The sequence below is a fragment of the Penaeus monodon genome, chromosome 14 (assembly GCF_015228065.2).
Source record: "Penaeus monodon isolate SGIC_2016 chromosome 14, NSTDA_Pmon_1, whole genome shotgun sequence".
NCBI classification, from domain to species: domain Eukaryota; kingdom Metazoa; phylum Arthropoda; class Malacostraca; order Decapoda; family Penaeidae; genus Penaeus; species Penaeus monodon.
In genome coordinates this window covers 40,508,115-40,514,935 of record NC_051399.1, presented here as the reverse complement: position 1 = coordinate 40,514,935, position 6,821 = coordinate 40,508,115, and the positions used below count along the sequence as shown (strand labels likewise).

At 40.9% G+C, this 6,821-nt stretch overlaps 2 pseudogenes; one reads left to right on the top strand and one right to left on the bottom strand.

Annotated features, from left to right (window-relative positions):
• Positions 1 to 269: 269 nt before the first annotated feature.
• Positions 270 to 1,248, bottom strand: LOC119581143 (annotated as a pseudogene).
• A 3,631-nt stretch (positions 1,249 to 4,879) lies between these two features.
• Positions 4,880 to 5,567, top strand: LOC119581140 (annotated as a pseudogene).
• The last annotated feature ends 1,254 nt before the right edge of the window (positions 5,568 to 6,821 follow it).

The window sequence follows — 6,821 nt, the reverse complement described above, 5'->3', positions numbered from 1 at the left end:
GTAAGTGCATACATGCCAGCCTTACCTTCCCTATTGCGATTGGTCACTCAGTGATACTCATAGTTTTGAGCATTTGGTTGTTTTAATGCTTTTCCAAAATATCTTTCGGACTGTTGATTAGTATTGTTTAGTATTGTTCTAAAAGGTTTCATAAAACGTGACAGCGCCATTTTTCCTGTGTATGTGCCTATGTTTGAGTATCAAAACAAGTCCTCTTATTTCATTATGTTGAAATGCCTTTTTATCAAGGTGTGATGAAAACACACAGAGAGAAATATTAAATACATTTATTTAAAACTCACATAACGGAGCAACGCTTTTCTATTAATTCTAATCTTACGACTGCCTCTGACACAATGCCATAGTCCTCCAAGGTTTTTCTACTATCCATCGTCCTCTGACCCACCATCAGACGATAGTTTCTGGCCCTTTAAGGATGGATCTTCTTCTTCCAGTAACCTTTTCACCTCTCTAACGGTCGTCTGTCCATTGACAACCGGTTGGATCACATTAGTTGATGGCATTACCACATTGAGGAAGAACATGGGCATGCCCCCTCCCCTCAGACGAAGGATTAGATGTAACACCAGCTTCTGAACAAATGTTGTAAGACGCGAGTGTTCTCTCGCCCTCGAGTTTGTTTTCCGGGAAGATGATCCTCTGTTGGTCAAACGGTGTGCCTTCTATGTCTTCTATTTTTGCTTTTAACACATCCACGGTGTCTTGGGGTATGACTTCTATTGACAAGGTCTTTCCTGTTAGCGTCTTTACGTAAATAATCATTGTTTCCTGCAAAACAATATGAAACATCAGCTCTAATGCTAATAATATATGAGGTCGTTTAACCTGTTTCCAAAATACCAATAGACACCAATATCGATACCTTATTTGGCACAGACTACAAGTTTTTCAATATACGTCTCTCAGTACTTTTAGCAACACAGGAGACTACGTAGATACCCCACACCACCCAGGCGCCGACTAACTCTTAACCTCCGTGCGTCAACATTCGGATAAAAGTGTAATTGACAAAATACCAACATCATTGCCCTTGTGTGACGTTATCAAGATGAAATCGTCTATTTCAGTTTCAATGTCAATTACCTTCTGAAATTCAATTCATATTTGCAAGACTAATCTAGTGAGGAAAGGCAGAATTGAATCTAGCGTCTGGCAGCCCCGTCTCCCTGGCCATCAAACCGGAGAGATCGGCTACCTTGAAATTCGTTTTGATCCCAAATTCTCTCTCTCAAGCACCCTGTCCCACAAGGACGTTGGTGTTCATGGATTTCCACCTCTTTCGGTCTTTTGTGGTCTTCAAAAGTTCTCATTCCGTTATTCTCGTCCATCTACTTATGCTTGCTGTGTAGATTAGTCTTTGTCTGTCCCTGCTTCGTTTTCCAATGATCTTGCCTGTCATGCTAAGATTACAATGTCTAAATGAAGCAAAAGGAAAGTGTTTAGATATATGTATATGTATATATGGATAAATAGAGATAGATGTTGTGACGGGTGTGTTAAAACACACAACCTATCCATATATGTTAACGAATAAACCATATATTCTACAATTTATAATATCGTCAGATATATACAAGTTACAATAAGCAGCATTTAGGCGGATGAGATATACAAGTTACAAAGTCAATAGGCAACACTGAGGCGGATTAGCACAGAGAAGTGAGTCACTGATAAGGCACATCCTGTCTGATTTTATATAAGATAAGTCCGATATGCGAAGCTTAGCCTCGCCCTGGATATGCCATGAAGGGAGACCTGCCTGTGTCGACTAATGACGACTCGCTCACGTGTGTCAGCTAGTGCTGACTCGGCTGAACCGAGTCCTTGCCCGCCGTGGTGCCCAGCCACAGCAGTAATCTCCAGGCGACAGTTGCAACTTCTCGCGCCTGGCCGGGGCAAGAACCGCCGACTCCTCAGATGAGAGGCCGACACGTTACCACTGTACTAGCCCGGAGGCTTATGATTTTATAGAAAAGGATAGGTCAAATATGGCCATAAGTGAAAGGCCCGGGCGAAGCCAGAACTTCGCAAATCTCATAGCTAGCTAGATATGCGAAGCTTAGCCTCGCCCGGGCTATGCCATGAGGTGAACTCGGCCTGCATCGACTAATGCCGACTCGCTCACATGTGTCAGCTGGTGCTGACTCGGCTGGCTGAACCTAGTCCATACTCGCCGTTGTGCCCAGCCACTGCAGTAATCTCCAGGCGACAGTTGCAACTTCTCGCGCCTGGGCGGGGCGCGAACCGCCGACCCCTCAGATGAGAGGCCGACACGTTAACACTGTACTCGCCCGGAGGCTGATTTTATAGACAAAGTAATCGATTTATATTCCACAGGTCATCAGAGTTGCCAAATAGTCACTGAAGAAGGCACATTCTGTCTGATTTTATAGACAAAATAATCGATTTATATTCCACAGGTGCCATCAGAGTTGCCAAATAGCACGTGTCTTGAGGGACATCTGCCAGGTAGGTAGCGCAATTCAAGCAGAGTTCGAGGTTTTCCCCAGCCTCTTGCGCCCCTGGACCCCCGTAAATGGTAGTAATTCACTTGGACAGAAAAGGGCAGGAAGGCAGGAGCCCTGAGAATAAATGTCACGACAATAGATATTTGAACTCTCGTGACCTGAATACATACAGAAGCGTATTTATGTTATCAGTATGTAGAATTTTCACAGATATAGATATAGACAGATAAAATAATAAATAACTATATATATGTATTCATTCAGATATATGTTGGTGTACGAATGTATATATGTACACACACACACATATATATACATATCATTAGGTGTGTGTGCGTGTGAATATACATGTAATATACCATATTTATTTACATATTCGCACACACATATATGCATACATACTCACATATATGCATATATATATAAATATATACATATATATGTATATATTTATATATATATGCATATATGTGAGTATGTATGCATATATGTGTGTGCGAATATGTAAATAAATATGGTATATATACATGTATATTCACACGCACACACACCTAATGATATGTATATATATGTGTGTGTGTGTACATATATACATTCGTACACCAACATATATCTGAATGAATACATATATATAGTTATTTATTATTTTATCTGTCTATATCTATATCTGTGAAAATCTACATACTGATAACATAAATACGCTTCTGTATGTATTCAGGTCACGAGAGTTCAAATATCTATTGTCGTGACATTTATTCTCAGGGCTCCTGCCTTCCTGACCTTTTCTGTCCAAGTGAATTACTACCATTTACGGGGTCCAGGGGCGCAGAGGCTGAGGAACTCTCGAACTCTGCTTGAATTGCGCTACCTACCTGGCAGATGTCCCTCAAGACACGTGCTATTTGGCAACTCTGATGGCACCTGTGGAATATAAATCGATTATTTTGTCTATAAAATCAGACAGAATGTGCCTTCTTCAGTGACTATTTGGCAACTCTGATGACCTGTGGAATATAAATCGATTACTTTGTCTATAAAATCAGCCTCCGGGCGAGTACAGTGTTAACGTGTCGGCCTCTCATCTGAGGGGTCGGCGGTTCGCGCCCCGCCCAGGCGCGAGAAGTTGCAACTGTCGCCTGGAGATTACTGCAGTGGCTGGGCACAACGGCGAGTATGGACTAGGTTCAGCCAGCCGAGTCAGCACCAGCTGACACATGTGAGCGAGTCGGCATTAGTCGATGCAGGCCGAGTTCACCTCATGGCATAGCCCGGGCGAGGCTAAGCTTCGCATATCTAGCTAGCTATGAGATTTGCGAAGTTCTGGCTTCGCCCGGGCCTTTCACTTATGGCCATATTTGACCTATCCTTATCTATAAAATCATAAGCCTCCGGGCTAGTACAGTGGTAACGTGTCGGCCTCTCATCTGAGGAGTCGGCGGTTCTTGCCCCGGCCAGGCGCGAGAAGTTGCAACTGTCGCCTGGAGATTACTGCTGTGGCTGGGCACCACGGCGGGCAAGGACTCGGTTCAGCCGAGTCAGCACTAGCTGACACACGTGAGCGAGTCGTCATTAGTCGACACAGGCAGGTCTCCCTTCATGGCATATCCAGGGCGAGGCTAAGCTTCGCATATCGGACTTATCTTATATAAAATCAGACAGGATGTGCCTTATCAGTGACTCACTTCTCTGTGCTAATCCGCCTCAGTGTTGCCTATTGACTTTGTAACTTGTATATCTCATCCGCCTAAATGCTGCTTATTGTAACTTGTATATATATGACGATATTATAAATTGTAGAATATATGGTTTATTCGTTGAGATATATGGATAGATTGTGTGTTTTAACACACCCGTCACAACATATATCTCTATTTATCCATATATACATATACATATATCTAAACACTTTCCTTTTGCTTCATTTAGACATTGTAATCTTAGCATGACAGGCAAGATCATTGGAAAACGAAGCAGGGACAGACAAAGACTAATCTACACAGCAAGCATAAGTAGATGGACGAGAATAACGGAATGAGAACTTTTGAAGACCACAAAAGACCGAAAGAGGTGGAAATCCATGAACACCAACGTCCTTGTGGGACAGGGTGCTTGAGAGAGAGAATTTGGGATCAAAACGAATTTCAAGGTAGCCGATCTCTCCGGTTTGATGGCCAAGGAGACGGGGCTGCCAGACGCTAGATTCAATTCTGCCTTTCCTCACTAAATTAGTCTTGCAAATATAATTGAATTCAGAAAGGGAATTGACATTGAAACTGAAATAGACGATTTCATCTTGATAACGTCACACAAGGGCAATGATTTTGGTATTTTGTCAATTACACCTTTTATCCGAATGTTGACGCACGGAGGTTTAAGAGTTAGTCGGCGCCTGGGTAGTGTGAGGTATCCACGTAGTCTCCTGTGTTGCTGAAAGTACTGAGAGACGTATATTGAAAAACTTGTAGTCTGTGCCAAATAAGGTATCGATATTGGTGTCTATTGGTATTTTGGAAACAGGTTAAACGACCTCATATATTATTAGCATTAGAGCTGATGCTTCATATTGTTTTGCAGGAGACAATGATTATTTACGTGAAGACGCTAACAGGAAAGACCTTGTCAATAGAAGTCATACCTCAAGACACCGTGGATGTGTTAAAAGCAAAAATAGAAGACATGGAAGGCATACCGATTGACCAACAGAGGATCATCTTCTCCGGAAATCAACTCGAGGCGAGAGAACACTCGCGTCTTACAACATTTGTACAGAAGCTGTGTTACATCTAATCCTTCGTCTGAGGGGAGGGGGCATGCCCATGTTCTTCCTCAGTGTGGTAATGCCATCAACCAATGTGATCCAACCGGTTGTCAATGGACAGACGACCGTTAGAGAGGTGAAAAGGTTACTGGAAGAAGAAGATCCATCATTAAAGGGCCAGAACTATCGTCTGATGGTGGGTCAGAGGACGATGGATAGTAGAAAAACCTTGGCGGACTATGGCATTGTGTCAGAGGCAGTCGTAAGATTAGAATTAATAGGAAAAGCGTTGCTGCGTTATGTGAGTTTTAAATAAATGTATTTAATATTTTTCTCTGTGTGTTTTCATCACACCCTGATAAAAGGCATTTCAACATATTGAAATAACTAGGACTTGTCATTTGATACTGAAACATAGGCACATACACAGGAAAAATGGCGCTGTCACGTTTTATGAAACCTTTTAGAACAATACTAAACAATACTAATCAACAGTCCGAAAGATATTTTGGAAAAGCATTAAAACAACCAAATGCTCAAAACTATGAGTATCACTGAGTGACCAATCGCAATAGGGAAGGTAAGGCTGGCATGTATGCACTTACATCATAATGTGCTTACATGTTTATAAACGCATATATATATATATATATATATATATATATATATATATATATATATTATATATATTGTGTGTGTGTGTGTAAATAGATAGATGTGAGAGAATGCGCGAGCGCGCGTTTGTGTCTTTTTTGTGGGTGTGGGTAAGTGCGTGGGTGTGTGTGCACATATATGTAAATGTATACATAGACATACATATCTATGTATTACTACAAAAGGAAAATATGACACATTCTATAGACTGTGTCTAATCATCTAAGAGCAGTTGCTCGTCAGAAATATTACAGTATACGTATTCCTAGAATTGCTAAGGGAGGATTCTTGCCAGCAGTCGTGGGGCGTTAATGAGGCTGCCTTCTTGGATTTACACCTGGTTTACGTTTTCAGCTTTTAATATGTATATATATATTTTACATATTCATTTGGAATATAGGTGAGGCATAATTCCACACACACACTAAAGAGTGAATACTTTACCGCATACTTGTTATCTCGTCTGTGTCATCTAATTTTAGAATTCACAGACTAATGGCTCTTATCTTATCGTGCATATCGTTGTTGGCAACTCTATCCTGTTAGTTATTTTATTTGTCGTTAGTGAAGGAGACTTGTTGCGAGTCGTTGCCAATGAGAGTGCAGCGTTTTGTAGCACAAGAAATTTCTAGCATGAGAAAAACAGCTACTGATTTTCATACGGCCTTGAAATAACGTTTACTAAAAATAAGTATTGTAGAGTAAAGAATATAGATTGTTAAATGTAACCGTAGGTTTAGTAATGATCAAAATAAGATTCCTATTTGTCATTAATATGTGAATTTTGGTAACTTCTGAATATTTAACTTTTAATTGCTGTTTCCAGATCGATGGATACAAATGGAGGATATTCTATAACTATTTTAAATATATGACTAATATTTGGCAACAACTAAGAGAAAATAATTAACCTATCATGG